The sequence below is a fragment of the Rutidosis leptorrhynchoides genome, chromosome 11 (assembly GCF_046630445.1).
Source record: "Rutidosis leptorrhynchoides isolate AG116_Rl617_1_P2 chromosome 11, CSIRO_AGI_Rlap_v1, whole genome shotgun sequence".
NCBI lineage: Eukaryota > Viridiplantae > Streptophyta > Magnoliopsida > Asterales > Asteraceae > Rutidosis > Rutidosis leptorrhynchoides.
Genome location: NC_092343.1, coordinates 69068893 through 69092135, shown reverse-complemented (window position 1 = coordinate 69092135; position 23243 = coordinate 69068893).

Sequence of the window (23243 nt, the reverse complement as noted above, 5' to 3'; positions counted from 1 at the left end):
ATGCTAACTTAATGATTTAAAACCTGGAAGCATGAAAAACACTGTAAAACCGGACATACGCCGTCGTAGTAACACCGCGGGCTGTTTTGGGTTTGATAATTAAAAACTATGATAAACTTTGATTTAAAAGTTGTTCTTCTGGGAAAATGATTTTTCTTATGAACATAAAATTATATCCAAAAATCATGGTTAAACTCAAAGTGGAAGTATGTTTTTCAAAATGGTCATCAAGACGTCGTTCTTTCGACTGAAATGATTACCTCTTACAAAAATGACTTGTAACTTATATTTCCGACTATAAACCTATACTTTTTCTGTTTAGATTCATAAAATAGAGTTCAATATGAAACCATAGCAATTTGATTCACTCAAAACGGATTTAAAACGAATAAGTTATGGGTAAAACAAGATTGGATATTTTTTGATTGTTGTAGCTACGGGAAATATTGTAACAATTCTATATAAATCATATTCTAGCAAACTTATATTGTATTATACATGTATTCTAATATATTATGTAATCTTGGGATACCATAGACACGTATGCAAATGTTTTGACATATCATATCGACCCATGTATATATATTATTTGGAACAACCATAGACACTCTATATGCAGTAACGTTTGAGTTAGCTATACAGGGTTGAGGTTGATTCCAAAAATATATATACTTTGAGTTGTGATCTAGCCTGAGACGTGTATACACTGGGTCGTTGATTGATTCAAGATAATATATATCAATTTATTTCTGTACATCTAACTATGGACAACTAGTTGTAGGTTACTAACGAGGACAGCTGACTTAATAAACTTAAAACATCAAAATGTATTAAAAATATTGTAAATATATTTTGAACATACTTTGATATATATATATATATATATATATATATATATATATATATATATATATATATATATATATATATATATATATATATATAAATTTGTTATAGGTTCGTGAATCGACCAGTGGCCAAGTCTTACTCCCGACGAAGTAAAAATCTGTGAAAGTGAGTTATAGTCCCACTTTTAAAATTTAATATTTTGGGATGAGAATACATGCAGTTTTATAAATGTTTTACAAAATAGACACAAGTAAATGAAACTACATTATATGGGTGAATGATCGAAGCCGAATATGCCCCTTTTGCTTGGTAGCCTAAGAATTAGTAAACCGATCTACTAATTGACGCGAATCCTAAAGATAGATCTATTGGGCCTAACGAACCCCATCCAAAGTACCGGATGCTTTAGTACGTCGAATTCGTTGTTATCATGTCCGAAGGATTTCCCGGAATGATAGGGAATATTCTTATATGCATCTTGTTAATGTCGGTTACCAGGTGTTCACCATATGAATGATTTTTATCTCTATGTATGGGATGTATATTGAAATATGAAATCTTGTGGTCTATTATTGTGATTTGATAATATATAGGTTAAACCTATAACTCACCAACATTTTTGTTGACGTTTTAAGCATGTTTATTCTTAGGTGATTATTAAGAGTTTCCGCTGTTGCATACTAAAATAAGGACAAGATTTGGAGTCCATGCTTGTATGATATTATTTAAAAACTGCATTCAAGAAACTTATTTTTGATGTAATATATTCTTATTGTAAACCATTATGTAATGGTCGTGTGTAAACGGTATATTTTAGATTATCATTATTTGATAATCTGTGTAATGCTTTTTAAATCTTTATAGATAAAATAAAGGTTATGGTTGTTTTAAAAATGAATGCAGTCTTTGAAAAAACTTCTCATATAGAGGTCAAAACCTCTCGACGAAATCAATTAATATGGAACGTTTATAATCAATATGAACGGGACATTTCAGTTGGTATCCGAGCGTTGGTCTTAGAGAACCAGAAATTTACATTAGTGTGTTTTATCGAGTTTGTTAGGATACATTAGTGAGTCTGGACTTCGACCGTGTTTTCTTTAAAAACGATTTCTTAACACTTTTGTTGGAAACTATATATTATTAACATGTAAATATTATGTGATATATTAACCTCTTAATGTGTTTGATATTGTGTGATAGATATCTACCACTAGTACAAATCCCATCAATTCACCTAATAATAATGAAGAGTCGAATATATTTTGGGAAGATTCACAAATTCCCGAAGAGGAGCCGGAAGAAGAGGAACCGGAAGAGGAGGAACAGGAAGAGGAGGAACCGGAAGAAGAGGAACCGAAAGAGGAGGAACCGGAAGAGGAGGACCCGGAAGAAGAAGAGGTTCCGGAGGAAGAAATATTGATACCTATAGTAAATCGATTAAATAAAAGAAAATCCTCAACCAACGGACCAAAGTTAATAATGGTCAATGGAGTTTCCGTTGAGGAAGCAAAATATTGGGAAGATTATCAATTTTTCGATGAATCGGATCCCGATGAGGATTCCGATGATGTTATAGAAATTTCCTCGACCCAATTTAATAAAGCGAAAGAAAATAATAAGGGAAAAGGTATAAAAATAGAGAAACCCGATTCCAACCCCGATGAACTTTATATGTATCGGCAACATCCGTATTTCCTAAAATGTAACAATGACCCGGGAACCTCTAAACCACCAGTTTTTTCTAAACCATTGTGGAAAATGACGGCTCGTATTAGAGGAACACCATATATTCCTAGAAAATTAGGAAAACGAACCAATTCTGAAGAAGAAGAAACCAGTGATTCAGATTAGAGGGTTGTAATCATGTTGTGTATTATATGTATTGTAGTGTGCTTGTACTTTTATGTTCTATGTAAAAATGGCTTGTATTGTTTGTTCATTATCTTTTACGAATCTAATCCTTGTCTATTTTATATGTATTGTTATGTATTATATGTATTGTTTGTTCATTATCTTTTACGAATCTAATGCTTGTACTTTTGTGTACTATATTTCATGTTATATGTAATATAGCGATGTTGTAAGTTTGAAAAATATTTATATGTGATATATTATTATAATCAGTTTTTCATATGGAATTGTAGTAGTTGAATTGTATATTAGCTACTAAGTATGAACTTAACGGGTAGTAGTACCCGAATTTAAACTTATAAAACGCTAATATGAAGAAAAAGCTTTTATAAATGAGTTCATATTATGCTACAAAATACTATTGACTACTCTTAATATTCTGGATGATTAACTCGATTCAGTTGGCTATTTTGAAGGAAATGGCACCGACTACTCGACACACCATGAATATGAGCGAAGAGGAATTTCGTACCTTTCTTGCTGCAAACATAGCCGTAGTACAGGCTGCGCTACATACCAACAATAACTCTGAATCTAGCAATGCAGCTAACGGCTCAAGAAATCGTGTAGGATGCTCCTACAAAGAATTCACTACCTGCAAACCTTTGGAATTTGATGGAATCGAAGGACCAATTGGATTGAAACGGTGGACTGAGCAAGTCGAATCAGTGTTTGCCATAAGTAAGTGTACTGAAGAGGACAAAGTTAAGTACGCTATGCATACCTTCACAGGTACTGCGTTAACGTGGTGGAACACCTATCTTGAACAGGTAGGACAAAATGCTGCTTACGCACTACCGTGGTCGGCATTCAAGCGATTGATGAACGAGCAGTACCGTCCTAGAAACGAAGTCAATAAGCTCAAGGTAGAGCATAGAGATTTACGAACACAAGGGTTCGACATTACCATGTATGAATGACGATTTACAGAGTTGTGCCTATTGTGTCCGGGAACGTTCGAAGATGAAGAAGAGAAGATCGACGCGTTTGTAAAAGGTTTACCAGTAAGGATTCAAGTAGATGTAAGTTCACACGAGCCCGCTTCCATACAAAGGGCAAGTCGAATGGCTCATAAACTCATAAATCAGATTGAGGGAAGAATTAAAGAGCAGTCAGTCGAAGAAGCCAACACAAAACAACTCAAGAGGAAGTGGGAGGAAAACGGTGACAAGAGTCACCAGTACAACAATAATAACAATTACAACCACAATCGCAACTGTAGTGACCCGAACTTTTCCATGTTTATATATATTAATTGAGATTGATATTTACATGATTAAATGTTTCCAACATGTTAAGCAATCTAACTTGTTAAGACTTGATTAATTGAAATATGTTTCATATAGACAATTGACCACCCAAGTTGACCGGTGATTCACGAATGTTAAAACTTGTAAAAACTATATGATGACATATATATGGATATATATATAGTTAACATGATACTATGATAAGTAAACATATCATTAAGTATATTAACAATGAACTACATATGTAAAAACAAGACTACTAACTTAATAATTTTTAAACGAGACATATATGTAACGATTATCGTTGTAAAGACATTTAATATATATATATATATATATATATATATATATATATATATATATATATATATATATATATATATATCATATTAAGAAATATTCATACATGATAATATCATGATAATATAATAATTTAAAATCTCATTTGATATTATAAACATTGGGTTAACAACATTTAACAAGATCGTTAACCTAAAGGTTTCAAAACAACACTTACATGTAACGACTAACGATGACTTAACGACTCAGTTAAAATGTATATACATGTGGTGTTTTAATATGTATTTATACACTTTTGAAAGACTTCAATACACTTATCAAAATACTTCTACTTAACAAAAATGCTTACAATTATATCCTCGTTCAGTTTCATCAACAATTCTACTCGTATGCACCCGTATTCGTACTCGTACAATACACAGCTTTTAGATGTATGTACTATTGGTGTATACACTCCAATTATCAGCTCTTAGCAGCCCATGTGAGTCACCTAACACATGTGGGAACCATCATTTGGCAACTAGCATGAAATATCTCATAAAATTACAAAAATATGAGTAATCATTCATGACTTATTTACATGAAAACAAAATTACATATCCTTTATATCTAATCCATACACCAATGACCAAAAATACCTACAAACACTTTCATTCTTCAATTTTCTTCATCTAATTGATCTCTCTCAAGTTCTATCTTCAAGTTCTAAGTGTTCTTCATAAATTCTACAAGTTCTAGTTACATAAAATCAAGAATACTTTCAAGTTTGCTAGCTCACTTCCAATCTTGTAAGGTGATCATCCAACCTCAAGAAATCTTTGTTTCTTATAGTAGGTTATCATTCTAATATAAGGTAATAATCATATTCAAACTTTGGTTCAATTTCTATAACAATAACAATCTTATTTCAAGTGATGATCTTACTTGAACTTGTTTTCGTGTCATGATTCTGCTTCAAGAACTTTGAGCCATCCAAGGATCCGTTGAAGCTAGATCCATTTTTCCCTTTTCCAGTAGGTTTATCCAAGGAACTTAAGGTAGTAATTATGTTCATAACATCATTCGATTCATACATATAAAGCTATCTTATTCGAAGGTTTAAACTTGTAATCACTAGAACATAGTTTAGTTAATTCTAAACTTGTTAGCAAAAAAAAGTTAATCCTTCTAACTTGACTTTTAAAATTAACTAAACACATGTTCTATATCTATATGATATGCTAACTTAATGATTTAAAACCTGGAAACACGAAAAACACCGTAAAACCGAATTTACGCTGTCGTAGTAACACCGCGGGCTGTTTTGGGTTAGTTAATTAAAAACTATGATAAACATTGATTTAAAATTTGTTATTCTGAGAAAATGATTTTTATTATGAACATGAAACTATATCCAAAAATTATGGTTAAACTCAAAGTGGAAGTATGTTTTCTAAAATGGTCATCTAGATGTCGGTCTTTCGACTGAAATGACTACCTTTACAAAAACGACTTGTAACTTATTTTTCTGACTATAAACCTATACTTTTTCTGTTTATATTCATAAAATAGAGTTCAATATGAAACCATAGCAATTTGATTCACTCAAAACGGATTTAAAATGAAGAAGTTATGGGTAAAACAAGATTGGATAATTTTTCTCATTTTAGCTACGTGAAAATTGGTAACAAATCTATTTCAACCATAACTTAATCAACTTGTATTGTATATTATGTAATCTTGAGATACCATAGACATGTATACAATGTTTCGACCTATCATGTCGACACATCTATATATATTTCGGAACAACCATAGACACTCTATATGTGAATGTTGGAGTTAGCTATACAGGGTTGAGGTTGATTCCAAAATATATATAGTTTGAGTTGTGATCAATACTGAGATACGTATGCACTGGGTCGTGGATTGATTCAAGATAATATTTATCGATTTATTTCTGTACATCTAACTGTGGACAACTAGTTGTAGGTTACTAAAGAGGACAGCTGACTTAATAAACTTAAAACATCAAAATATATTAAAAGTGTTGTAAATATATTTTGAACATACTTTGATATATATGTATATATTGTTATAGGTTCGTGAATCAACCAGTGGTCAAGTCTTACTTCCCGACGAAGTAAAAATCTGTGAAAGTGAGTTATAGTCCCACTTTTAAAATCTAATATTTTGGGATGAGAATACATGCAGGTTTTATAAATGATTTACAAAATAGACACAAGTACATGAAACTACATTCTATGGTTGAATTATCGAAATCGAATATGCCCCTTTTTATTAAGTCTGGTAATCTAAGAATTAGGGAACAGACACTCTAATTGACGCGAATCTTAAAGATAGATCTATTGGGCCTAACAAACCCCATCCAAAGTACCGGATGCTTTAGTACTTCGAAATTTATATCATATCCGAAGGGTGTCCCGGAATGATGGGGATATTCTTATATATGCATCTTGTTAATGTCGATTACCAGGTGTTCACCATATGAATGATTTTTATCTCTATGTATGGGATGTGTATTGAAATATGAAATCTTGTGGTCTATTATTATGATTTGATATATATAGGTTAAACCTATAACTCACCAACATTTTTGTTGACGTTTTAAGCATGTTTATTCTCAGGTGATTATTAAGAGCTTCCGCTGTCGCATACTTAAATAAGGACGAGATTTGGAGTCCATGCTTGTATGATATTGTGTAAAAACTGCATTCAAGAAACTTATTTTGTTGTAACATATTTGTATTGTAAACCATTATGTAATGGTCGTGTGTAAACAGGATATTTTAGATTATCATTATTTGATAATCTACGTAAAGCTTTTTAAACCTTTATTGATGAAATAAAGGTTATGGTTTGTTTTAAAATGAATGCAGTCTTTGAAAAACGTCTCATATAGAGGTCAAAACCTCGCAACGAAATCAATTAATATGGAACGTTTTTAATCAATAAGAACGGGACATTTCAGCAACAACTATCCCAACAACCGTAACAACAAACGCAACAATAACCGCAGTCCTAACAATAACTACAACAAACATCCCAACAACAACAACAACTACAACAACCGTTTCAACAACAATAACAATCCCAACAACAACCTCAATAACAACAACGGCAACAAAAACCAAAAACAACCATGTCATAGGTGTGAAGAAAATCATCAGGGGTTTTACATGACATTTTGCAACAGGTGTAAAAGAAATGGTCATAGCGCGACAAAGTGTGAGGTCTACGGACCAAAGTTTAACAGAACTAAAGGAACAAATAGTGTCGGAATAAGTAATGTCGGAACGAATAGTGTCGGAGCAAGTAATACCAACGATGTTTATTATAAATGTGGAAAACCAGGCCACATTATTAGAAATTGCCTGAATCAGGGGAATACTAATGGGCAGGGCCGTGGAAGAGTTTTCAATATTAATGCGGCAGAAGCGCAGGAAGACCCGAAGCTTGTTACGGGTACGTTTCTTATTGATAATACATCTGCTTATGTTTTATTTGATTCGGGTGCAGATAGAAGCTATATGAGTAGAGATTTTTGTACTAAATTAAGTTGCCCATTGACGCCTTTGGATAGTAAATTTTTAATCGAATTAGCAAACGGTAAATTAATTTCAGCAGATAATATATGTCGGGATAGAGAAATTAAACTGGGGGATGAAACGTTTAAAATTGATTTAATACCAGTCGAGTTAGGGTGTTTTGATGTAATAATTGGCATGGACTGGTTGAAAAAGGTGAGAGCAGAGGTCGTTTGTTACAAAAATGCGATTCGCATTATGTGTGAAAAGGGAAAACCTTTAATGGTGTACGGAGAAAAGAACAATGCGAAATTAAATCTTATTAGTAGTTTGAAGGCGCAAAAACTAATAAGAAAAGGTTGTTACGTCATTCTAGCACACATCGAGGAAGTTAAACCTGAAGAAAAGAACGTCAATGATGTTCCCATCGCAAAAGAATTTCCCGATGTATTTCTGAAAGAATTACCGGGATTACCCCCACATCGATCCGTTGAATTTCAAATAGACCTTGTACCAAGAGCTGCACCAATAGCTCGTGCTCCATACAGACTCGCACCCAGCGAAATGAAAGAATTATAAAGTCAGTTACAGGAACTTTTAGGGCGTGGTTTCATTCGACCAAGTACATCACCATGGGGAGCTCCTATTCTGTTTGTCAAGAAAAAAGATGGTACATTCAGGTTGTGTATCGACTACCGAGAGTTGAAAAAACTTACCATCAAGAACCGTTACCCATTACCGAGAATCGACGACTTATTTCATCAACTACAAGGCTCGTCGGTTTATTCGAAGATCGATTTACGTTCTGGATATCACCAAATGCGGGTGAAAGAGGATGAAATTCCGAAGACTGCTTTTAGGACGCATTACGGTCATTACGAGTTTATGGTTATGCCGTTTGGATTGACTAACGCACCAGCTGTGTTCATGGACCTCATGAACCTAGTGTGTGGGCCATATATTGACAAGTTGTCATTGTTTTTATCGATGACATACTTATTTACTCGAAGAATGATCAAGAGCACGAAGAACATTTGAGAAAAGTGCTAGAGTTGCTAAGAAAAGAAAAACTGTACGCTAAGTTTTCAAAGTGTGCATTTTGGTTGGAAGAAGTTCAATTCCTCGGTCATATAGTGAACAAAGAAGGTATTCAGGTGGATTCAGCAAAGATTGAAACCGTTGAAAAGTGGGAAACCCCAAGAACTCCGAAACACATACGCTAATTTTTAGGGCTAGCTGGTTATTATAGGAGATTCATCCAAGATTTTTCCAAAATAGCAAAACCCTTGACTGCATTAACGCATAAAGGGAGGAAATTTGAATGGAAGGATGAACAAGAAAAAGCGTTTCAATTGTTGAAGAAAAGGTTAACTACGACACCTATATTGTCATTACCTGAAGGGAATGATGATTTTGTGATATATTGTGACGCCTCAAAGCAAGGTCTCGGTTGTGTATTAATGCAACGAACGAAAGTAATTGCTTATGCGTCTAGACAATTGAAGATTCACGAGCAGAATTATACGACGCATGATTTGGAATTAGGCGCGGTTATTTTTGAATTAAAGACTTGGAGGCACTACTTATATGGGGTCAAAAGTATTATATATACCGACCACAAAAGTCTTCAACACATATTTAATCAGAAACAACTAAACATGAGGCAGCGTAGATGGATTGAATTGTTGAATGATTACGACTTTGAGATTCGTTATCACCCGGGGAAGGCAAATGTGGTAGCCGACGCCTTGAGCAGAAAGGACAGAGAAGCCATTCGAGTAAAAGCTATGAATATAATGATTCACACTAACCTTACTACTCAAATAAAGGAGGTGCTACAAGGAGTTTTAAAAGAGGGAAATTTAAAGGAAGAAATACCTAAAGGATCGGAGAAGCATCTTAATATTCGGGAAGACGGAACCCGGTATAGGGCTGAAAGGATTTGGGTACCAAAATTTGGAGATATGAGAGAAATGGTACATAGAGAAGCTCATAAAACTAGATACTCAATACATCCTGGAATGGGGAAGATGTACAAGGATCTCAAGAAACATTTTTGGTGGCCGGGTATGAAAGCCGATGTTGCTAAATATGTAGGAGAATGTTTGACGTGTTCTAAGGTCAAAGCTGAGCATCAGAAACCATCAGGTCTACTTCAACAACCCGAAATCCCGGAATGGAAATGGGAAAACATTACCATGGATTTCACCACTAAATTGCCAAGGACTGCAAGTGGTTTTGATACTATTTGGGTAATAGTTGATCGTCTCACCAAATCAGCACACTTCCTGCCAATAAGAGAAGATGACAAGATGGGGAAGTTAGCACGACTGTATTTGAAGGAAGTCGTCTCCAGACATGGAATACCAATCTCTATTATCTCTGATAGGGATGTCAGATTTATTTCAAGATTCTGGCAGACATTACAGCAAGCATTAGGAACTCGTCTAGACATGAGTACTCGTCTAGCAAGCATTAGCAAACTGATGGGCAGAGCAAAAGGACGACACAAACGCTTGAAGACATGCTACGAGCATGTGTTATTGATTTCGGAAACAGTTGGGATCGACATCTACCGTTAGCAGAATTTTCCTACAACAACAGCTACCATTCAAGCATTGAGATGGCACCGTTTGAAGCACTTTATGGTAGAAAGTGCAGGTCTCCGATTTGTTGGAGTGAAGTGGGGGATAGACAGATTACGGGTCTGGAGATAATACAAGAAACTACCAAGAAGATCATCCAAATTCAATAACGGTTGAAAACCGCCCAAAGTCAACAAAAGAGCTACGCTGACATTAAAAGAAAATATATAGAATTTGAAATTGGAGAGATGGTCATGCTTAAAGTTGCACCTTGGAAAGGTGTTGTTCGATTTGGTAAAAAAGGGAAATTAAATCCAAGGTATATTGGACCATTCAATATTATTGATCGTGTCGGACCAGTAGCTTACCGACTTGAATTACCACAACAACTCACGGCTGTACATAACACTTTCCACGTCTCAAATTTGAAGAAATGTTTTGCTAAAGAAGATCTCACTATTCCGTTAGACGAAATCCAAATCAACGAAAAACTTCAATTCGTCGAAGAACCCGTCGAAATAATGGATCGTGAGGTTAAAAGACTTAAGCAAAACAAGATACCAATTCTTAAAGTTCGATGGAATGCTCGTAGAGGACCCGAGTTCACCTGGGAATAAGAAGATCAGATGAAGAAGAAATACCGGCACTTATTTCCAGAAGATACGTCAACACCTCCAACTGCTTAAAATTTCGAAACGAAATTTATTTAACGGGTAGGTACTGTAGTGACCTGAAATTTTCCATGTTTATATATATATATATATATATATATATATATATATATATATATATATATATATATATATATATATATATTTATATATTTATATATATATATATATATATATTAAATAAAATTTTTATTTACATTATTAAGTGTTTCTAACATGTTAAGCAATCAAACTTGTTAAGACTTGATTAATTGAAATAGGTTTCATATAGACAATTGACTACCCAAGTTGACCGGTGATTCACGAACGTTAAAACTTGTAAAAACTATATGATGACATATATATGATTATATATATAGTTAACATGATATTATGATAAGTAAGTATCTCATTAGGTATTTTAACAATGAGTTATATACATAAAATTGAGTTTATTGAATTAAGAAACTCGAAACGATATATATAACGATTATCGTTATAACAACGTCTTACTAAATACATATGAATCATATTAAGATATTGATACACTACGTTTAATCATGATAAATGATAATTAAACATGTCATTAAGTGTATTAACAATGAACTACATATGTAAAAATAAAACTACTAACTTAATGATTTCGAAACGAGACATATATGTAACGATTATCGTTGTAACAACATTTAACTGTATATATATCATACTAAGATATATTAATATATCATAATATCATGATAATGTAATAATTTAACATCTCTTTAGATATAATAAACAATGGGTTAACAACATTTAATAAGATCATTAACCTAAAGGTTTCAAAACAACATTTACATGTAACGACTAACGATGACTTAACGACTCAGTTAAAATATATATACATGTAGTGTTTTAATATGTATTTATACACTTTTGAAAGAATTAAAGACACATATCAAAATACTTCTACTTAACAAATGCTTACAATTACATCCTAGTTCAGTTTCATCAACAATTCTACTCGTATGCACCCGTATTCGTACTCGTACAATACACAGCTTTTAGATGTATGTACTATTGGTATATACACTCCAATGATCAGCTCTTAGCAGCCCATGTGAGTCACCTAACACATGTGGGAACCATCATTTGGTAACTAGCATGAAATATCTCATAAAATTACAAAAATATTAGTAATCATTCATGACTTATTTACATGTAAATAAAATTACACATCCTTTATATCTAATCCATATACCAACAACCAAAAATACCTACAAACACTTTCATTCTTCAATTTCCTTCATCTAATTGATCTCTCTCAAGTTCTATCTTCAAGTTCTAAGTGTTCTTCATAAATTCTATAAGTTCTAGTTTTATAAAATCAAGAATACTTCCAAGTTTGCTAGCTTACTTCCAATCTTGTAAAGTGATCATTCACCCTCAAGAAATCTTTCTTATTTACAGTAAGATATCTTTATAATACAAGGTAATACTCATATTCAAACTTTGATTCAATTTCTATAACTATAACAATCTTATTTCGAGTGGAAATCTTACTTGAACTTGTTTTCGTGTCATGATTCTGCTTCAAGAACTTTCAAGCCATCGAAGGATCCTTTGAAGCTAGATATATTTTTCTCATTTCTAGTAGGTTTATCCACAAAACTTGAGGTAGTAATGATGTTCATAACATCATTCGATTCATATATATAAAACTACCTTATTCGAAGGTTTTTAACTTGAAATCACTAGAACATAGTTTAGTTAATTCTAAACTAGTTCGCAAACAAAAGTTAATCCTTCTAACTTAACTTTTAAAATCAACTAAACACATGTTCTATATCTATATGATATGCTAACTTAATGATTTAAAACCTGGAAACACGAAAAACACCGTAAAACCGGACATACGCCGTCGTAGTAACACCGCGGGCTGTTTTGGGTTTGATAATTAAAAACTATGATAAACTTTGATTTAAAAGTTGTTCTTCTGGGAAAATTATTTTTCTTATGAACATGAAACTATATCCAAAAATCATGGTTAACTCAAAGTGGAAGTATGTTTTTCAAAATGGTCATCAAGACGTCGTTCTTTCGACTGAAATGACTACATCTTACAAAAATGACTTGTAACTTATATTTCTGACTATAAACCTATACTTTTTCTGTTTAGATTCATAAAATAGAGTTCAATATGAAACCATAGCAATTTGATTCACTCAAAACGGATTTAAAACGAAGAAGTTATGGGTAAAACAAGATTGGATATTTTTTGATTGTTGTAGCTACGGGAAATATTGTAACAATTCTATACAAATCATATCCTAACAAACTTATATTGTATTATACATGTATTCTAATATATTATGTAATATTGGGATACCATAGACACGTATGCAAATATTTTGACATATCATATCGACCCATGTATATATATTATTTGGAACAACCATAGACACTCTATATGCAGTAATGTTTGAGTTAGCTATACAGGGTTGAGGTTGATTCTAAAAATATATATACTTTGAGTTGTGATCTAGCCTAAGATGTGTATACACTGGGTTGTGGATTGATTCATGATAATATATATCAATTTATTTATGTACATCTAACTATGGACAACTAGTTGTAGGTTACTAACGAGGAGAGCTGACTTAATAAACTTAAAACATCAAAATGTATTAAAAATGTTGTAAATATATTTTGAACATACTTTGATATATATATATATATATATATATATATATATATATATATATATATATATATATATATATATGTATATATATATGTATATATATATATATATATTTGTTATAGGTTCGTGAATCGACCAGTGGCCAAGTCTTACTCTCGACGAAATAAAAAATCTGTGAAAGTAAGTTATAGTCCCACTTTTAAAATTTAATATTTTGGGATGAGAATACATGTAGTTTTATAAATGTTTTATGAAATAGACACAAGTAAATGAAACTACATTATATGTGTAGTGACCCGAACTTTTCCATGTTTATATATATATTAAATGAAATTGTTATTTACATGATTAAGTGTTTCCAACGTGTTAAGCAATCAAACTAGTTAAGACTTGATTAAATGAAATAGGTTTCATATAGACAATTGACCACCCAAGTTGACCGGTGATTCACGAACGTTAAAACTTGTAAAAACTATACGATGACATATATATGGTTATATATATAGTTAACATGATTTTATTATAAGTATATATCTCATTAGGTATTTTAACAATGAGTTATATACATAAAAATGAGACTATTAATTTAAGAAACTCGAAAACGATATATATAACGATTATCGTTATAACAATGTCTTACTAGGTACATTTGAATCATATTAAGATATTGATACACTTGGTTAATTATGTTAAATGATAAGTAAATATATTATTAAGTGTATTAACAATGAAATACATATGTAAAAATAAGACTACTAACTTAATGATTTCTAAACGAGACATATATGTAACGATTATCGTTGTAACGACATTTAACTGTATATATATCATACTAAGATATATTATATATCATAATATCATGATAATATAACAATTTAACATCTCATTTGTTATAATAAACAATGGGTTAACAACATTCAACAAGATCGTTAACCTAAAGGTTTCAAAACAACATTTACATGTAACGACTAACGATGACTTAACGACTCAGTTAAAATGTATATACATGTAGTGTTTTAATATGTATTCATACACTTTTGAAAGACTTCAAGACACTTATCAAAATACTTTTACTTAACAAAAATGCTTACAATTACATCCTCGTTCAGTTTCATCAACAATTCTACTCGTATGCACCTGTATTCGTACTCGTACAATACACAGCTTTTAGATGTATGTACTATTGGTATATACACTCTAATGATCAGATCTTAGCAGCCCATGTGAGTAACCTAACACATGTGGGAACCATCATTTGGCAACTAGCATGAAATATCTCATAAAATTACAAAAATATGAGTAATCATTCATGACTTATTTACATGAAAACAAAATTACATATCCTTTATATCTAATCCATACACCAACGACCAAAAACACCTACAAACACTTTCATTCTTCAATTTTCTACATCTAATTGATCTCTCTCAAGTTCTATCTTCAAGTTCTAAGTGTTCTTCATAAATTCCAAAAGTTCAAGTTTCATAAAATCAAGAATACTTCCAAGATTGCAAGTTTACTTCCAAGTTTTCTAAATCCATTCCAAGTAATCATCCAAGATCAAGAAACCTTTGTTACTTACAGTAGGTTATCTTTCTAATACAAGGTAATAATCATATTCAAACTTTAATTCAATTTCTATAACTATAACAATCTTATTTCGAGTGAAAATCTTACTTGAAATTGTTTTCGTGTCATGATTCTGCTTCAAGAACTTTCAAGCCATCCAAGGATCCTTTGAAGCTAGATCTATTTTTCTCATTTCCAGTAGGTTTATCCAAGAAACTTGAGGTAGTAATGATATTCATAACATCATTCGATTCATACATATAAAGCTATCTTATTCGAAGGTTTAAACTTGTAATCACTAGAACATAGTTTAGTTAATTCTAAACTTGTTCGCAAATAAAAGTTAATCCTTCTAACTTGACTTTTAAAATCAACTAAACACATGTTATATATCTATATGATATGCTAACTTAATGATTTAAAACCCGGAAACACGAAAAACACCGTAAAACCGGATTTACGCCGTCGTAGTAACACCGCGGGCTGTTTTGGGTTAGTAAATTAAAAACTATGATAAACTTTGATTTAAAAGTTGTTATTCTAGGAAAATGAATTTTATTATGAACATGAAACTATATCCAAAAATTATGGTTAAACTCAAAGTGGAAGTATGTTTTCTAAAATGGTCATCTAGACGTCGTTCTTTCGACTGAAATGACTACCTTTACAAAAATGACTTGTAACTTACTTTTCTGACTATAAACCTATACTTTTTCTGTTTAGATTCATAAAATAGAGTTCAATATGAAACCATAGCAATTTGATTCACTCAAAACGGATTTAAAATGAAGAAGTTATGGGTAAAACAAGATTGGATAATTTTTCTCATTTTAGCTACGTGAAAATTGGTAACAAATCTATTCCAACCATAACTTAATCAACTTGTATTGTATATTATGTAATCTTGAGATACCATAGACACGTATACAATGTTTCGACCTATCATGTCGACACATCTATATATATTTCGGAACAACCATAGACACTCTATATGTAAATGTTGGAGTTAGCTATACAGGGTTGAGGTTGATTCCAAAATATATATAGTTTGAGTTGTGATCAATGCTGAGATACGTATACACTGGGTCGTGGATTGATTCAAGATAATATTTATCGATTTATTTCTGTACATCTAACTGTGGACAACTAGTTGTAGGTTACTAACGAGGACAGCTGACTTAATAAACTTAAAACATCAAAATATATTAAAAGTGTTGTAAATATATTTTGAACATACTTTGATATATATGTATATATTGTTATAGGTTCGTGAATCAACCAGTGGCCAAGTCTTACTTCCCGACGAAGTAAAAATCTGTGAAAGTGAGTTATAGTCCCACTTTTAAAATCTAATATTTTTGGGATGAGAATACATGCAGGTTTTATAAATTATTTACAAAATAGACACAAGTACGTGAAACTACATTCTATGGTTGAATTATCGAAATCGAATATGCCCCTTTTTATTAAGTCTGGTAATCTAAGAATTAGGGAACTGACACCCTAATTGACGCGAATCCTAAAGATAGATCTATTGGGCCTAACAAACCCCATCCTAAGTACCGGATGCTTTAGTACTTCGAAATTTATATCATATCCGAAGGGTGTCCCGGAATGATGGGGATATTCTTATATATGCATCTTGTTAATGTCGGTTACCAGGTGTTCACCATATGAATGATTTTTATCTCTATGTATGGGATGTGTATTGAAATATGAAATCTTGTGGTCTATTGTTACGATTTGATATATATAGGTTTAACCTATAACTCACCAACATTTTTGTTGACGTTTAAAGCATGTTTATTCTCAGGTGAATACTAAGAGCTTCCGCTGTTGCATACTAAAATAAGGACAAGATTTGGAGTCCATGTTTGTATGATATTGTGTAAAAACTGCATTCAAGAAACTGATTTCGATGTAACATATTTGTATTGTAAACCATTATGTAATGGTCGTGTGTAAACAAAATATTTTAGATTATCATTATTTGATAATCTACGTAAAGCTTTTTAAACCTTTATTTATGAAGTAAAGGTTATGGTTTGTTTTAAAAATGAATGCAGTCTTTGAAAAAGGTCTCATATAGAGGTCAAAACCTCGCAACGAAATCAATTAATATGGAACATTTTTAATCAATAAGAACGGGACATTTCAATATGGGTGAATGATCGAAGCCGAATATGCCCCTTTTGCTTGGTAGCCTAAGAATTAGTAAACCGATCTACTAATAGACGCGAATCCTAAAGATAGATCTATTTGGCCTAACGAACCCCATCCAAAGTACCGGATGCTTTAGTACTTCGAATTCATTGATATCATGTCCGAAAGATTTCCCGGAATGATAGGGGATATTCTTATATGCATTTTGTTAATGTCGGTTACCAGGTGTTCACCATATGAATGATTTTTATCTCTATGTATGGGATGTATATTGAAATATGAAATATTGTAGTCTATTATTATGATTTGATAATATATAGGTTAAACCTATAACTCACCAACATTTTTGTTGACGTTTTAAGCATGTTTATTCTCAGGTGATTATTAAGAGCTTCCGCTATCGCATACTAAAATAAGGACAAGATTTGGAGTCCATGCTTGTATGATATTATGTAAAAACTGCATTCAAGAAACTTATTTTTGATGTAATATATTCTTATTGTAAACCATTATGTAATGGTCGTGTGTAAACGGTATATTTTAGATTATCATTATTTGATAATCTATGTAATGCTTTTCAAACCTTTATAGATAAATAAAGGTTATGGTTGTTTTGAAAATGAATGCAGACTTTGAAAAACGTCTCATATATAAGTCAAAAACTCGCGACGAAATCAATTAATATGGAACGTTTATAAGTAATATGAACGAGACATTTCAAAACCACCTTCGGCCGTTTGCCAACGAATAGATCTCGAAAAAATACACGATTTAAAAAAAACGATGACTAAATCGGAGCTACGAGTCAAAATATACGATAGATCTAACATTTTGGACAAAGACACAAAACACCAAGCACCAAGGACAGTCGGTAGTGTTTGGGGCGTGGTGCGAATTTGCGAGGAAAGATATCTTTATCAGAATCTGGACGACCTCGAATGGCAAGCACGCTCAGAGAGTGTTGCTCGTTCGGCCATTTTAGGGTGATCTTGAGAATTTCAGCACAATCTAAAACCGAAGGTTATGCGCCGCCAAATTTGTTACTCCATTTGGCGGCGCATACTAATGATTTAAAAAGCGTGATTAATGAAATGACGTTAGATTTAAAATTATATGCGTTATACATAATTACATTGTGAGTGAAATAATAGGCCTTAAATGTATATATATCATGCTAAGTCATGCATTCACAAAAGTACTAAGACGATATAAATTGAAAACGTTCGAAAAGAACAGTAAATATGAGTAAAATGTCTTTTTCGGCATCTTGACGACCTCGAATGGCAAGACACTTTCCTAGAGTCTTGATGTTAGGTTCGTATTAGGGTAATTTTTAGAATTTCAGCACAATCTGAAACCAAATGTTTAGCCCCGCCAAATGTTACTCTATTTGGCAGCGCATATTATTGATATAAAAAACGTGTTTAATGAATTGACATTAGATTCAAACTTATATGCATTATACATAATTACATTATGAGAGAAATAATAGGCCTTAAAACAATATGTACCAACCTAAGTAATGCATACACATCGGAATAGAAATTCAAAACGGTCAAAAGAGCGTCTAAATATAAGAAAAACGGAAAAATTGAAGGTTTTCGAAGTCTCGTTTCCAAAAATATTTGGGACAAACCGCCTTCGGCAGTTTGCTAATGAATAGATCTCGAAAAAATACACGATTTCAAAAAAAACGGTGACTAAATCGGAGATACTAGTCAAAATATACTATAGATCTTACATTTTGGCCAAAGACACAAAACACCAAGCACCATGGACCGTCGGTGGTGTTTGGTGCGTGGTGCGAATTTGCGAGGAAAGATATCTTTTTTGGAATCTAGACGACCTCGAATGGCAAGCATGCTCAGGGAGTGTTGCTCGTTCGGCTGTTCTAGGGTGATCTTGAGAATTTCATCACAATCTAAAACCGAAGGTTATGCGCCGCCAAATGCTACTCCATTTGGCAGCGCATACTAATGATTTAAAAAGCGTGATTAATGAAGTGACATTAGATTCAAAATTATATGCGTTATACATAATTACATTAAGAGTGAAATAATAGGCCTTAAAATTATATATAGCATGCTAAGTCATGCATTCACAAAAGTACTAATATGATATAAATTGAAAACGTTCAAAAAGAACATTAAATATGAATAAAATATTTTTTTTAGCATACTGACGACCTCGAATGGCAAGACACTTTCCTAGAGTCTTGATGTTCGGTTCGTATTAGGTTGATTTTGAGAATTTCAGCATAATCTGAAACCAAAGGTTATGCGCCGCCAAATGTAACTCTATTAGGCGGCGCATATTATTGATATAAAAAGCGTGTTTAATGAAGTGACTTTAGATTCAAACTTATATGCGTTATACATATTTATATTGTGAGTAAAATAATATGCCTTAAAATAATATGTATCATGCTAAGTAATGCATACACATCGGAATAGAAATTCAAAACGGATAAAAGAGCGTCTAAATATAAGAAAAAAGGCAAAATTGAAGGTTTTTGAGGTCTCGTTTCCAAAAATATTTGCGACAAACTGAAATGTACCGTTCATATCGATTATAAACGTTTCATATTAATTGATCTCTTTTCGAGGTTTTGACCTCTATATGAGACGTTTTTCAAAGACTGCATTCGTTTTTAAAACAAACCATGACCTTTATTTTATCGACAAGGTTAAAAGGACACCACCTAGATTATCAAGAAATGATAATCTAAAAATATCACACTTACACACTACCAATACATATTGGTTTACAATATTAATATGTTACAACAAAGTAAATTTTGAATGCAGTTTTATACAATATTGTACAAGCATGCTGACACCAAATCTTGTCCATATTTTAGCATGCAACAGCGGAAGCTCTTAATAATCACCTGAGAATAAACATGCTTTAAACGTCAACAAAAATGTTGGTGAGTTATAGGTTTAACCTATATATTTATCAAATCGTAATAATAGACCACAAGATTTCATATTTCAATATACATCCCATACATATAGATAAAAATCATTCATATGGTGAACACCTAGTAACCGACATTAACAAGATGCATATAAGAATATCCCCTATCATTCCGGGACATCCATCAGACATGATAAAAACGAATTCGAAGTACTAAAGCATCCGGTACTTTGGATGGGGTTTGTTAGGCCCAATAGATCTATCTTTAGGATTCGCGTCACTTAGTAGATCGGTTTACTAATTCTTAGGCTACCAAGCAAAAAGGGGCATATTCGGCTTCGATCATTCACCCATATAATGTAGTTTCATTTACTTGTGTCTATTTCGTAAAACATTTATAAAACTGCATGTATTCTCATCCCAAAAATATTAGATTTTAAAAGTGGGACTATAACTCACTCTCACAGATTTTTACTTCATCAGGAAGTAAGACTTAGCCACTGGTCGATTCACGAACCTATAACAAATATGTACATATATATCAAAGTATGTTCAAAATATATTTACAACATTTTTAATACATTTTATTGTTTTAAGTTTATTAAGTCAGTTGTCCTCGTTAGTAACCTACAACTAGTTGTCCACAGTTAGATGTACGGAAATAAATTGATATATATTATCTTGAGTCAATCCATGACCCAGTGTATACACATCTCAGGCTAGATCACAACTCAAAGTATATATATTTTTGGAATCAACCTCAACCCTGTATAGCTAACTCAAACATTACTGTATATAGAGTGTCTATGGTTGTTCCAAATAATATATATAGATGGGTCGATATGATATGTCAAAACATTGTATACGTGTCTATGGTATCCCAAGATTACATAATATATGTTAGAATACATGTATAATACAATATAAGTTGGTTAAGTTATGATTTGTATAGATTTGATACAAATTTCACGTAGCTACAACAAGCAAAATTACCCAATCTTGTTTTGCACATAACTTCTTCGTTTAAATCCATTTTTAGTGATTCAAATTGCTATGGTTTCATATTGAACTTAAGTTTATGAATCTAAATAGAAAAAGTATAAGTTTATAGTCGGAAATATAGGTTACAAGTCATTTTTTTAAAGGTAGTCATTTCAGTCGAAAGAACGACGTCTAGATGACCATTTTGGAAAACATACTTCCACTTTGAGTTTAATCATGATTTTTGGATATAGTTTTATGTTCATAATAAAAATCATTTTCCCAGAAGAATAGCTTTTAAATCAAAGTTTATCATAGTTTTTAATTATCCAAACCAAAACAGCCCCCGGTTTTACTACGATGGTGTATATCCGGTTTTACGGTGTTCTTCGTGTTTCTAGGTTTTAAATCATTAAGTTAGCATATCATATAGATATATAAAATATATTTAGTTGATTTTAAAAGTTAAGTTAGAAGGATTAACTTTATTTGCGAACAAGTTTAGAATATACTAAACTATGTTCTAGTGATTATAAATTTAAATCTTCGAATAAGATAGTTATATATATATATATATATATATATATATATATATATATATATATATATATATATATATATATATATATATATATATATATATATATATATATATATATATATGAATCGAATGATGTTATGAACATCATTACTACCTCAAGTTTAGTAGGTAAACCTACTGGAAGTGACAAGAAATGATCTAACTTCAAAGGATCTTGGATGGCTTGAAAGTTCTTAAAGTAGGATCATGACACAAAAACAAGTTCAAGTAAGATTTTTACTCGAATTAAGATAGTTTATAGTTATAGAAATTGAATCAAAGTTTGAATATGAATATTACCTTGAATAAGAAAGATAACCTACTATAAATAACAAAGGTTTATTGATCTTAGATGATTACTTGGATTGGATTAGAAAGTTGGAAGTAAACTAGTAAACTTGAAAGGATTTTTGAAGTGTTCTTGAAGTGTTCTTCCTATGATGATTATAGCTTGATTCTTGAAGTAATTTTGATGAAGATGATGATTAGTTTACTGGAAAAATTCGTTCATAATTGTGTGTGTAGGTGTTGAGAGAGAATTAGAAAGAGAATTGGAAGTGAAAGGGATTTATTGGTAAGTGGTGAATGATGAGTGGGGTTAAAAGGAGTTCTAGTTAGTTGACTAGTTCATGGTAGAAGTTAAATTTGATTAATCATGCATGACATAATCAAGAGTGGAATCCCATGCTAGTTCCTATTGGTATATACTCATAGTAAGTACGTCTAGAAGCTGTGTATAATACGGATACGAATACTGAATGACTACGAGTAGAATTGTTGATGAAAATGAATGGAAATGTAATTGTAAGCATTTTTGCTAAGTAGAATTACTTTGAAATGTGTCTTGAAGTCTTTCAAAAGTGTACTAATACATCTTAATACACTCCATGTATATTCATTTTAACTGAGTCGTTAAGTCATCGTTAGTCGTTACATGTAAGTGTTGTTTTTGAAAGCTTTAAGTTAACGATCTCATTTAATGTTGTTGAAAACTTTAAATCAAATTTTAACACATTTTTAATAAAGCGATATTAACCCTTGGGCCCCACCAGGGGTTGCCACCCCTTGGACCCCGCTATCAGGGGCGCTGCCCCCGAACCCCCGTCATAATCAAGATAAGTTCAAACAAGTGTGCACTCCACACTTTCCCAAACTTGTTCGATACTTATCAAGCTTATTTTGGTTAACAAATTAATCCCATTACACTTAAATCTTATTGGTGACACAAATCACCAACAATGAATATATCATAATTTGATACATATGTATTTAGTAA